This window comes from Monomorium pharaonis, chromosome 2, assembly GCF_013373865.1.
Source record: "Monomorium pharaonis isolate MP-MQ-018 chromosome 2, ASM1337386v2, whole genome shotgun sequence".
Lineage (NCBI taxonomy): Eukaryota > Metazoa > Arthropoda > Insecta > Hymenoptera > Formicidae > Monomorium > Monomorium pharaonis.
The window spans coordinates 26,917,067-26,930,959 of record NC_050468.1 but is presented as its reverse complement, the minus strand read 5'-3'; the positions used below and the strand labels follow the sequence as shown (position 1 = coordinate 26,930,959).

General features: G+C 38.7%; 1 protein-coding gene across 3 annotated transcripts in view; it reads left to right on the top strand.

The window, feature by feature from the left end:
- Nucleotides 1–13,893, top strand: part of LOC105836406 (ras-responsive element-binding protein 1) — a 110,933-nt gene that overhangs the window by 3,843 nt on the left and 93,197 nt on the right. For all 3 annotated transcript variants that reach the window (XM_036282374.1, XM_036282373.1, XM_036282375.1), the window contains exon 2: nt 664–799. The gene's annotated coding sequence lies outside the window, so the exon portion shown is untranslated. The remainder of the gene's footprint in view (nt 1–663; nt 800–13,893) is intronic.

Genomic DNA, 13,893 nt, shown 5'->3' with positions numbered 1-13,893 from the left:
CACATATATACTTTATTTATATTTCTTATTTTTATATCTAGATTGTACTTACAATATCTTTATTTTAAATAAAAACTCAAAAATATATGTTTTTTTTATTTAACATCTTGTTTTATTTATCAAAGGTTTTAAAACAAAGGTATTGTAAGTATAATCTAGATATAAAAATAAGAAATATATAAATAAAGTATATGTGATGCAAAAATAAAAGTCAGAGAGAAGGCAACTGTAAATTTTAGTTAGTAGAATAAATTACATTGTTATTTAAATAAAAAGTATAATACTTTTACTTTTTAAACTTTCACGTTTATAATAAATATAAATCAAACAAGTATATATACAAAATTTATATATAAAAAGATATGACCGAAGTTAAATGATTATCATTTGCTCCGTCTTTTATTCGTGAGAGCAATTATATATACGTGTATATACACATATATATGTGTGTATATACAATTATACATGTATATATAATTGCTATCTCAAGCAGTTTCCAATAACGTTTATAATTGTAAATATAGTTTTCGCCGCTTAAAATCTTTGCAACGTCGCAGAAAAAAGTTGGCAGAGAAAAAGTTGGCATCGTGTGCGGCCCGAAGATCCGCTCATTGTTTGTCTAATGCATATTGACTATTAACAGCAAATCCGTTTGCCTTATAGGTCAAGCTGCGGCTACGTCACGTCCTTATTCGCTAAGCAGTCTCATCGCTCCCGGTCATCTTCGGCTGCCATCCATATTCGGCGGTCTCATCTACAGGCAATGCCAGTCGCATTTATAAAAGCGTCTACGTCTTTGGTGAGTAGAACGTATTAAATACCCATGCATTAAGCGAAAGGACATCGTCGTACGTTTCAACGTATGATATCTCGCGATCAATAGCTAGCTCGTACTCGTGGAACTTGGTTAATCCAAAACACATTGTTTGTCAAAACCATTTAAACCTTTTTCTGTGTGAAAAAGACGTAATTTAATCACACAATCTCTTACGTAGAATTGAAATGATTAGTATTAAATCGGAGAAACAACAGAAATAAAACGATGACCAATATGTAATTTACAATTGTTTGTTTTACAATATGACTTTCTTTTTTCATTTGTAACAGTAAATAGAATAAGATAAGTATAACAGTTTAAGAAAATTAGAAGTCTAAAGAAATACAAAGATTATAAAATCAAAGATTTATTAAATAATAAATTCTTTTTCCTTAAACTATAATATTAAATTCTTAAAAGTTTTCTAAATAAATGAGAATATATATAGACAAGACCAAAATCATTACAGGAAATGTATTAATATTAAAAAATATATTTCTTTTAGTTTTTAATGTCATTATAATTATTAATTACAATACATTAATGTTCCTCTATATGCCAAAATGAAAGATGAACAAAACATCTAATTTTGATAGAGAAATCGTAATAAGAGTGAAAACAAATCAGTCTCTTTGCTGGCATAGCAATTTTTTACTGGCGGATAGATCGCGATAGTGCTTTGCGTGGGCTATTCGATCCGGAGCAATTTGAGAAGCGAGCTTGGAAGCGACGCGATCGAAAGCAGGCGCGTTCGAGAAGAAGACCGAGGGCGTGCCGGAGATTACGATCGATCTGCTCTTTAAATTCCTCGCGAAAGCCTGCCCTCGATATCGCCGGCGCGCAGATTCCCGCCCGACATCGCGGTCCCGGTCGGCCGTTTCGGCATCACGCACCGCGAGCAGACCATCACGCGTATTGTACATACACGCACCGGCGGCGCGGCGATACATACCGTGCGCGTCGTACACGCGAGGACGTGTACGGGGACACGACGAGTACGTGTCCTGCGAGCGAGAGGTGATCGAGGGATAGATGCAGAGGGCCTCTCTCTGCTTCCGCGTGGACGGACAATCGCCTTTTGACGTGCGTAGCGACGTGATTAGCCGCTTTCGCGCCCCGAACACGAAATCGCCTCCTTCTGCCTCCCTCGCGGGCTTGAAGAGCCTCCGTGAAAAATGATTTTCTTACGTAAGATCGTTCTAATTCTCACGGGCAGTCTCTTAAAACCTCAATCAATGAAATTACCATAACATGTAGATAATTTTAAATAGAATACATAAAAATTCGACCGTTATTAATCATTGTCATTATAACGCGATGTACAAGGTTTGCTTAGCTCAAAAAAAAAAAAAAAAGAAAGAACATTCTCGACGATACGAGATAAATTATTATCTTCCAGATTTTTTTAAATTATTGCCGCTAAATTGCAATTGTCAGTTTGCACGCATAATAGAGTTGCAATAAGTACGTAACGTTATTCGGGATATTTTTTCACCGCGACTACGGCACTGCGTACGTGTGCGTGTACATACGCATACGCGCGTGTGCGCGTCCGTCGAAGAAAGCTCCTCCGCGCTTGAGTAACGCTACGGGACTCTCGTGAGTCTCTCCTCTCGGCTCTGGATGACCGCGGCCGATCGCCATTCGCATGAGCATTCGGATCACGCTGCCGGAGCGAGCACGTAACAATTTCTGTTCTTGGGACTGGAGCCACCGGATCGTCGATCTTTTCGTTCCTCACTTCGACTTCGCGACGCGCATTCGACGCGCCCGAAACGACTCGGCCCTCTCGATTTTTTAACCTTCACCTCTTAATTTGGACAATCACGTAGACGCTTCGTGCAACAAAGAACTCGAAAATTACCGTGTTAATCTCAAAAACAAAACTTACATTAGCTAATTTACAGCTTGAGTAACGTTATTTTAATATTGCCACATTTACACCTTATATGTGACATTTAATTATATTTTCTTGTTGCATGGTAGAGAGATTTAATTTTAATTTATTGATATATTTGGTTATATCATATATTGATCAAGAAGAAAAGGCTCGTTGTCTGAGAGAAATAATAAAAATATATGGACGAGAATAAAACAAAATAAAATAACATTAAATTAAATTAATAAAATATAAATAAGAAACACAGTACATTCTTCAAGTCGTCAATTATTCATAATTTTATAAAGAAAAATTATCAATACTGATACAGGATCTTCTAAAATCCCTTTATTTCTCAGAAATTAATTATTGTATTAATACTGATAAAAACCATGATCTGCCTAGATAATTAAAACAATATAAATAATTCATACATGGGTTTTCTATATAAAATCTACTACCGGTGATTACTTTTGATAATTTCGAATATTCGAACTTTAAACTTTGAAGCTTCGAACTTTTGAAGTCCGAATTTAACTTCGGAGCTTCGAAGTTTGAAATTCGTTTCGAAGGTTTGAAGCTTCGAAACTTTAAATTCTTCCGAATCTTCGAATATTCGAAATTGTTATAAGTAACAGCTCTAAAATCTATTAAAAATAAATCTAATCTAACTTTTATATATTCGCGTGATATATACACACGATACGTCTTACGGAGCAGCATAAAATATTTGTATAAATAACAAAAAGTGTTTTATATCGAATGAAATGCTTCAGTGAATTCTTACATACAAAAACATTAATTACACAATTGCTATATTATCTCGATGGAAAATACTTTCTAATTTAGATACATGTGTTTTTAAAGTTTTATTTATAGCTTTTGTTTAAAAAATACTATCTAAAGTAAAGTGGTATGGTAATATTTGTGATATTGTCGTCTAACGTTTTATGATTGACGACTGAAGTTTATCGTAGGCCTTCGTTACTTTTTAATGAAGTCACAGATAAATAACTTTCTGCGTACGTTGCAGTCTTCCGGTCGTGCTCGAACATCTTTTCGTCGCTGATATTCAATTCCGACAGAATCTTGCCAGTTAATGCGACCATTAAGAGTCCCAATCGTGATAAGATCAATCCTCGCGTGTCGCAATGCCGTTGTACTTTCCGAGGTGTCGGCCATTTGAGGCCAAAGTTGTCGGTTTTACGGGCCAACGTGTTTCAGATTTCGATCGATGATGACGACGTTTCGACATTCGGACTGCCGGTTGATCATGGTGCAAGATTTAAGTCTTGATTCATCAGAGGGGAGGCAGAGGGGGAGGGGGTGGAGGGAAGGGAGAGAGGGGAGGGGGAAATCCGATTGATAGGCGCATCAGGCACACGCTGAATTCTTATGCTAATGCGAGAAAGGAGCCGAGAAGACAATACATCCACACGCGAACTCCCGGGCATCTGTATACACCCTGCGTCCCGTATTCTGTATTCCGTCAAGTGAATTAATACAATCACCAATCCAGGACCGCCGGGTGATTTTAGATGCGGTGAGATCGTGTTCGCCACCCGGTGCTTTTTATTGAGCTTTCTCATCGAGAAAGGGGGATTGTCGTGAGCGACGACGACGACCACGCTGATGATGACGATGACGATAACGATGATGATGATAATAATGAGGAAAACACTTTATAACGCGACTTTTAACAGGTCCAGAATTATTATACTTTTCGTTAAAGGGAACACGCGGTCAGATCAAATCGATCGTCTTAATGCGTGTCTTAGGAGATAGTTTTTTAAATATAAAAATAAGAGGTTATTTTTATAGGACAGTTGACTCATTATCTTCGATCTTCCCGCAATGCTGATTCAACGAAACATTACAGTTCGAATCATTTGCGTTCATAACTCAAAGCATGGTCATACGCTTTTAATATGGATTTTATTAAATTTAATTAAACAGCTTTGCTTAGTCCGAAGAAAGGTTTTTAATATTTAAATAAATTTGCCTTGACAATTGTTATTCTATAAAAAATTATATTTATATGTTTCGCTTTTCTAAAACTTTTAAATCGTAAGGCTACAAAATGGGTTAAATCCGAGACTGCCAATGAATTCATTTAAACTAATGTCCGTGCATGAATATGCAAAAAAAACCGTTGCGTATACGTTTCTTTTACGTGATCGATTTATTGAGTCGCTTGTTAGGAAAGTATAAAGCTGTCCCTTGTCTCCTTTCTCCTTCTCTCTGACGGCTCCGCGATGCACGTGGATCTTACTTCCGGTTAGTACCTGAACATTACGGTATTGATAGCTTCCGTCAATCATGGACAGCGCTGAATTATGATTCGTCTCAATCTTCCTCCTAAATTTCAGAAGAGAGTTCAGAAAATCTTCGAACGATTATTTTGAAATAATTCGAGATTCTTTTACGTTATAACACAAAGGCGGTCCGGCAGTATAATATCAGTTAATCAGTTTTATAAGCACGGATATATAGATATATATTACAATCTTGATTTACGTTATCGAAGCTTTTATTTTTAATAAATACGTGAAAAAGGATTTACCTAAAGAAATTAATTAAATGTTCAAAGATTTGACATAAAAGCAGCACTCAGACGATTATTAAATTAAAGAATCTATATATTTATTAATTAGCTTTAGTAATTTTCTGATTAGCTACTCCCTAATCCTTTGCTAAATCATGGACCTAGTTGTATGCATGTAACGTATGCAGGGAAAATTAACCACGATTAACGCTAATTGACGACTGGTGCAATCCGTTCTAAATGAGTACATTTCACTCGAGCGTTCGGGAAGTGCTTTTATCGAGAAATACGCAACAACTTTCCGAACGATCGCGAACGAGGGGCATATTAGAGAGACGCTCATGCGTGGTTTTCTTTCTTTGATCGTTGATGCAGAAGAGAAGTTGGCTGGCAGAACTTGAGACCGTCGCACTCAAATTGACATAACAGTAATAGGCGTAGCCACACAAAAGTGCCTTGTCCGATGGGACGCTCAACACGAGCCACCATATTGTTGCGCAGAATTTATTTTGAGTGTTTCATTAGTCGAGACGCTGTGCTTATGTAAATTTCTATGCAGTAGGCTTTACGATGTAACGGTCGTTCTGCTTCGCCAGGGTGGATGAATGTAGCATTTCTCGCATTGCGATCGTAACTGTTCGCTAAATGACAAACCGCTAAAAAAATAGATAAAAATTTATGAATATTATATTGATTTCTTCACAGAAATTGTAATTTGACTATTGTCGAACATATACATAGGATGTTTTTTATGATAGTCGATTATGTGAAATAGAGAAGAGGCAATTTTTAATCATTAGCAATGAAATATTCCCGGTTTACCATTGCCTTCCGATAGGTGATTAATTAAAAATCTTGTAAGTATATGGATAAATTTGAATTTGGATTTTTAGTACAGAGAGCAAACGCGCAACTTTTACACAATTATCACTCAAGATTAGTAATAGGTATAAAAAATTAATTTGCAGAGATTATGCAAAATTTTATGTTATATTTTAATAATACATAATATATTAGTTATCAGTTAAGCCTTATATACTTCGTATAATATCCGCTAGGTGTCATACATTTTCTACGGATGATGATCTTGGCCAATGTCCGCTATATATGTTTGATTAAATAAAAACATTTATATTAATTATATTGTAAAATCAATAAATGATATATGTATATTTGTTCTATTGATCAATTAAAACGCAAACTTTGGAAATGTTTAATATTAAAATTAAAATTTTATGATACTACACGATACTATACGTTTTTATTTTATTACTGAATGACAGCAACTGAAAAATATTATTTTATTTTAACTTAAATAAATTATTATATAAATATACATGTAAAACTTGTAATATTTTGGTATTATGTTTTTCTTTTTTTATTTAACATTAAATTGTGTAGATCTGACTTTTTTCTAAATATTATACACTAAAGACACATAATGTTAATTAAAATAAATTAAAATTAAAAAAATTAAAATCAACAAAACAATAAATAAATACATTTTTTAAATAAATAATATAATGAAAATATGAAATTCTACTGAAAAATCAATCAGTTGAGTCGGAAGTCGACACGTCGTGCCTAGCGAAGTCATCCCCGATGAGCGACGGACGAGTGGCCCTTACGTAGACTGGAGGAGGGAAACCGTAGAAGGTGAGAAACCTCTCGGAGGCTCCCGACTGACGGAGGCTCCGAGCCAGGAATTAGCATTGCTTCTCCGGAATCTCTTGTCGTCTCTCCTCCGCTGCGCGCCGCCCCTCGTTGTCTTCTCTCGCGTCTCTTCTCGCTCCCTTTCCTCTTCGGTGCTCTCTAAACCTCGGTTTCCCGTAATTATTTTAGTCCCCTCGTCTCTCTCGCGCGCGATCCGCCCCTCGTTCCCCGGTCGTGGTAACGCCGGAGATGTAATCGTGGCTTACCGAGAAGGAATGCAACAATTTAGCAACTCGTTTTATTTTAATCCTATGCGTGGAGATGCATTATGCGCCCGGAAAGCAACAATTTGCGCCGACTGATTATTATGTCATTTTCCTTTTAGAAACTAATCTGTCGGTCGAACAATTATCTGACGTATTGTTATTTCACAAAATAATTTGTCACGGAATCAAGTATTTTAAACATAAGAGCGTCTCGTTACTTCCAACGCACACATTAATAATGACTTTTAAGAAACGCACTCTGCAAAGTTATTATTCGCAATTTCGATTATTCGGAAAAAAATTGCAAAGTGTGCAGTGTATCGTATCGTAATAACATCGCGGAGAGAGTTTAAACGATCGACTGAACGTATTTAGATTTACTCGTTCCAGATTTTCATTAACTTAACAGTGGCGCGCAGCTTCTTTCGCGCGCGAGTGATGGTGATTATAAGAGCGAATATCTAAACAATTAAATTAAGCGCTTTTGTATCGTGCGTTATATGACTAGCAGCAGCTAGCCACAGTCATATAGAGCCGGGAAGCTTGTCCAGCGTGCTGATCTCTTCATCCGATTAGCGTCCAACCGGGGAAGAGCGACTATTCCGCCGTACCACTCATTTCGCTCTCGCGCGTGATACTTTTTTTTTTTGTTGCTTCCTACGTTTTCTTTCATCATCGCATCGTCAAGGAGATCCATAAACAAAATTGATACGATCTCTTTTTTTTTTTTGCGCACGCCCTTTACTATTTGCACATAAAACGAAACGAGCGGAAGTTCCTTAAAATTGCATGAATATTATCACGACGGTTCTTCTCGTCGGATCACGATTGTGCTACGCTTTTGCCTATGTTCATCTTATCTATCCTCACATTTCTCTTTTTCTTCTTATTCCGTCGTCATCTTTACGTTCATCTTTCGCGTCTTTTTCCACAAGGTTTTCCCTTTTTTCCTTATAATTATGTAAAACTGTGCATAGATACTCTTATGTTACTAATTATGTTGAAGGTTTCATGTTTAATGTTGCAATATTAAATGTTGCATATTTTAAATCTCTTTTAATTCTGAATATAAGCAGTTCTTTTTTATGAAGAAGATCACGCGAATACTTTGTGTATAGAATTTTGATGGAAATGGGATGCTTTTTACCAGTTCTAATATTGTTTTCTTTTTTTTTTGAATATTGCAAAGCCGTTTGCGACTAGATATATCCGTATCGTACACTATCTCGGTATTGGTATATACCCAACACCACCTGCTACGCACACCCGCCGTTAACCGTCGTGTCCATTATACGAGTACGCCAGGAAATTTTGTTGAGTCGATGTCCGGGATACGAAATGAAGGGTGGCACGTCGATTATCTGATATCGCGGTGAGACAAACCCTTGATAAACAGCCTTTTTTTTTTATAAATAATCTGAAAACGAGGAAGCGATAAAGGAAACGCGCTGAATCATAGGCAAACGTAGTATAGAAAACAATTATAAATACATACATATGTTTATTGTGTCCTTGGCAGAAATGTGTCCCGATAAAGACTCGATGAAGACTTTTATCTAAGTCGTCGATATCAGCACGAAATGTTTTGACTGCTCTTATTAAATCCAGCAATTATGTATCAAAAGTTACACGTGCTCTAAAAGATAAAATTATTATTTTATTATCATTTCTTATCAACATGAATTTCAGATGTCTAGTGTGTAGACGGCGCACCGTCTTTTGTCCGCAGATTCATTAGATTTGATCACGCGAATACAATCCCGCCAAAAAAAAAGTTAAATGCGATTATGTTTAAAGTTCATGACGAAAGATTCTTCATCTGACTCTGCGGATCCCTCCTGCTGCCCGAGGAAACCAAACGTATGCTAAGAAAATACGGCGCGGACCAAAAGACAGACGGAGAGACGCGAAAGAATCGCTCCGCGATTTTAACTCGCAAGGAGCGACCAGCTGACACACAAATTTGACGATTATGTCGCGCAAGTTTTCTCTCACGAATCAAAGAATTAACTTTAACGAACAAAGAGCAATTATCGGAGAGCGTGGTTTGCGGAGCAATTTTATTAAGAAGGTTGGCAAAGGGGGCACGCGAGAGAACGAGGAGCGAGAACGGTTCAGCGATTTCGTGAGTTACGTTGTTACGTTACTACGCGTACCGGCGACAGACACCCGCGTGCGTAGTGCGTGCCCGTGTGCGTACGGGCGAAGGGGACAGACCGACAGAGATAAAGAGCACTTCCGGACGCGCGCGCGCGCAAGCGAGCGAGCGGGGAGAGAGAGAGACCAAGGTCCGCGCGCGCGTATCTGTTGCTGCTGGCAAGGAGAGGCACAGGAGAACCCGCGGGAGAGTCACACCTGAGTGCCCACGCTTCCTCTTATCCGTTCCCTCCCTTTTGTCTCTCGCTCGTTCGCTCGGTCCCGCTCGCCCTCACGCGAGTCCCACACAGACAGGGTCTCTCTCCCTCTCCGGCCTGGCCCCTCACGCTCTGTCTCTTTCACCTTCTCGCTCTTGGCGGGCTACTCCCCATCCCTGGGGTACACTATCTCTCTTTTTTTTTTCTCTCCACTTCCTCTGTCCTCCCCTCGTACAAATGGCGCGCACCATCTCTCGTCGTGTCGTGCCCCACGGTATCCTGCGCGCGCGGCCGGCGAGTGTTCCTTTCGATAGGGACAATGGAGAACCGTTCGAAAATTGTTCGCGACTACCTCGGAGAAAGTACCGAACGAGAGACAGAATGGAAAAGCCGGGAAAGAGACAGATCTTTCCAGAAGTCTAGAGGATATCTCCTGAGAAGGAGTAAAAAATAGGATTAGAGCTAATTCGAAGAATATTGATGGCGGGCAATCGAAAATATCGAAATATTTTTCTGTTACATTAGACTAGACGGATACAATTATTCTTATCGATTGAATGCGACGTGCGAATGAGCGCTAAGCAAAGACAACTGGGGCTATATAGATGACGATGCCAAAAAGCTATTTCGCGTGCGGGCCCTCTTGAACGTGACATTCTCGGGCTCTTATCGACTTTCATACGAGACGATAATCATTCGCGAATACGAATGCGATTCGCAGGCATTCTTTTTAAATATAAGCAAAATCAGATGCATAAGGAGACAAATGACTTTCGATCGACGCTTAGGGTTACAAGTCGTTCAACTCGCGCGTATCGGTTTACACGAATTACACGATCATGCGCGCGATACTAAGGCAATATTGTTGACTCGTGCTCGTCTCATTGATATCTTCCCTCCTTTATGTTTCCTGAAAGTCGGGGTATTGCGTGCTCGCATGTGGCCGTATAAGGTATATGCCACGCAATTTTAACGGATAAACCCGATACTGGCGCCGTTTTCACGACGAGAAAGCTTAACCCGAGTAATTTTTCATGCCGACCGTATTACTAATTACGACTTATTACATGGCAATGAAACTTCACTTAACCAAGGGTGTTATTACGATAAGACGTTTTGATTACAAGTTCAGCAAGCGGGTAGATTGAGATTGCCGTGAAAAATCATTGATTTCCTTGATAAAGTATTGTTATTTTAATTTTACATTGAGAAAGCTGCAATTCTCACAATCGATCCGAATGCATAAGTGGTACACAGTGGCTTCAAAGAGCCATTAAAACAATTTTAATCACAATGGCAAACACCGTCACGTTACAAGAACTGTCGCGTACAAATTGGGCAAAAATAACAACCTGCGTTTAACTGTGACGCAAATTTCGTGTCCTAAGAAGTTTAAAAGGATGTATAAAATCTTTTCGGCAAATTTCAGATTTCAACATATATCTTTCCTCTGATTAATCAGACTATAGCAACCGCACAAGTGCCAACCTGCGGAGCATCGTTCAGGTTACAAACATTCGCTCGGATTTCCAGTGTCAGGGAAAATATAGATGCAAGATGATCTTTCGTCACTCAGCAACTCGATTATCACGTGCTCTCGACTGCTCGAAGACTGACGATTGATTTTTGATCTTCAAGAAACGATACTTAATTTACTGATTACAGCTTTTAGTGAAAAATACATATCAAGATCAAATTTTCTAAATTGATAATGAGACTTTAAAATATAAGATAAAAGTAGCGACGAAAAATCGAAAACGTATTAAAATACAATGATTCGACATTGTAATCGATGTGTGCCACGAAGAATTATTGAAGCTAAGATGTGAGCAAGATTCAGCATAGACGAACTCGTACTTAAGCGCGAGGGGCTCCATAGTTCTCATAAAGTGAATCTTTAACACGCGCTTACAAATTATAACGACGAGGAAAACGATAGAATCGAAATTTCGACCAGGAGCTAAGCGAAGATCATAAACGGTCCTTATTTTCCCACGCTATTTCCATTCAGCGGAGTACTTAAGGATACTTAAGGAGCTCTAGCCGGCCATATATCGAGGAAATATAATTTGATGGCGCGCACACAAATCCCCCCCCCCTCTGTCCTGGCGTTCTCCAGTCTCTCCGGACGTAGTTCTCCTTAATCGAAGGAGGATGTGGAGTCGGTTAAGCCGAAGTCAGTCAGTCAGTTTCATTTGAACGTCAGCTGCCCGGATGTCTCCCCCATCTGTGGGACTCGTGTTGCAGGGAACAGAGGCACCCATGTGAGACACCTTCTCCTCCGTGCTCACTCACTCGTCTGCTCACTCAGGTGGACCCATACACGGCATGCGCGCGTGTGTATATGCAGCACGTAATGCGCGCGTATCACGCCGTACACGGATACATCTGGACGCCAAGTACATCTGCGTCTGTCACTATCTCTCCTTGACAGAACTCACTCAGTGAAATTATCGAGCCTCTCGATACGCGGTTGCCTATCTTATTGGACTACGGGATCAAAAGTCACCTTCGTCAATCTTCCTGCGTGGAATAAAAACCGTTATACCTCCGCTTGGATCTTCCGAACAAAGAAGGCGATAGGATCGATAAATCCGCTGATTAATTTCGGAGGAGCCTAATGAATAATTTACACTTGATCCAAATAGGTGAAAGATCAGTAATCAAGGGTCACTCCCCGCATTATGCATTCGCTCGTTTATTCGATCCTCCATATCGGGCTTTTAAACGATCGAATATATATGCATGTTAACTTTGGCTGGCGTCGCCTATGTTAGATTCTTCCCCGAGTCTGATCAAGTTTATCTTGCATATTAATGAACTCCTTTATCCATCGAAAATACAGTAATGTCTTTCTTACGTTAGCGTCTTCCCTTTTTAATGATGCAATGAACGTGTACAAGCATGAAAAAATTTTACCAGATCACGTCAATAACATGTTTAGAAAAGTAGAGAGGAATAAATAAACAAATATTGAAAATAATTTTTATTATATATTGTCATGGAAAGTTCCTTATGCATTGTTTATTGAGATCAGGTAACTGAGTCTATACAACATACTCTGATGAATATCTTTTTGTCGATATTGAAGAATACGAATCTTAAATATGTAATTTCTGGTTTAAACAATCTGGATCTGGTTTCGTAAGAAAATACGTGTTATTTTCTGGACATCTTGCATCTGATTCCATTGCAAAAATGTAGGTGTTGAACTAAGCATTTCGTGGCTGTAAACATCACGTGATCTCGCAAGTACCATCCTGTGCCACTTGCTTGTTCCTTTTCCTATACTATGATTAAACAAAATTTTTTTACGATATACACTCAATAATCGCTGCGTTTACAACATTATACGAGTGATTTAATGAAAATTATATTATTTTGACACTATTAATTTGCGAATAATTAGACTTAACGGTCTGTGTGAGCATGAAGGATGTGTCTACATTATAAATGACGAACACAGAAAAATCGTTTTGCCAGCACTCCATCAGCGAGATCCATATCTCGAGAAGTAAGTGGCATTCTATACGAATTCGAGGAAGCCTTCTCGGATTATAGTGACCAGTTACGATGGCATTGCATACAGCAAGCGAATGTAGCAGATCACATTGCGCAAAGTCTAGTTGACAAAACCGTGTTCTCCGTCGAATCTTCGCTTCTTCATTCCGTAAGCGAACGTGACATTCGGCGAATCAGATGAACAGGTCGAAACGTTCGCAAGATTAAAACGTCGTATGCACAAGTGCATTTCGCAAGGTGCAAACACGGATCTATGTTTTAAATATCCTGTTTTTAATTTAATAGCAAATTTCTTCTTTGAGTCTGAGAGTCTTCTTTATTAAGTTAAGAATCTACTGTATCTGTTGCCTTTTGCCGAGTTGTACATGTTTCTGAGGCTATGATCATTAAAATAATAATTAGAATTGTTACATGGAATATATTAGAATTACTCTTCCTTTTTGTTACACCGTCATATTGTCAGCCATAAGCGGATGGGTTCGGTGTGATAAGCGCGAACGCAATATCGCCGGCACGAGCGACATAGAAGGGTATATGGATACATATACGTGCGTGCGACGCCGACACGCCCGGTACACGTTGCACATTGGATATAATGAAAATGCGAAGCGGAGGAAGATTTATAAGAAAAGCTCCCGGATGTGGGAAACTTCATCTTGATCAATTTCCCTCATTAATGACCGAGCGTGAGTGTATCGCGGAAGATCCTGGCAGTGTAAAAACTGCGGACTGTTCCACGCTGTATGTAAAAAAAAGATATATGAGTATATTTGAAGGATGATGTGACAACTCGTAAAAATATTTGCAGAGGCAATGCTGAATGAACTTTTTTTTTTTACAAAATTCTATATGAAAAT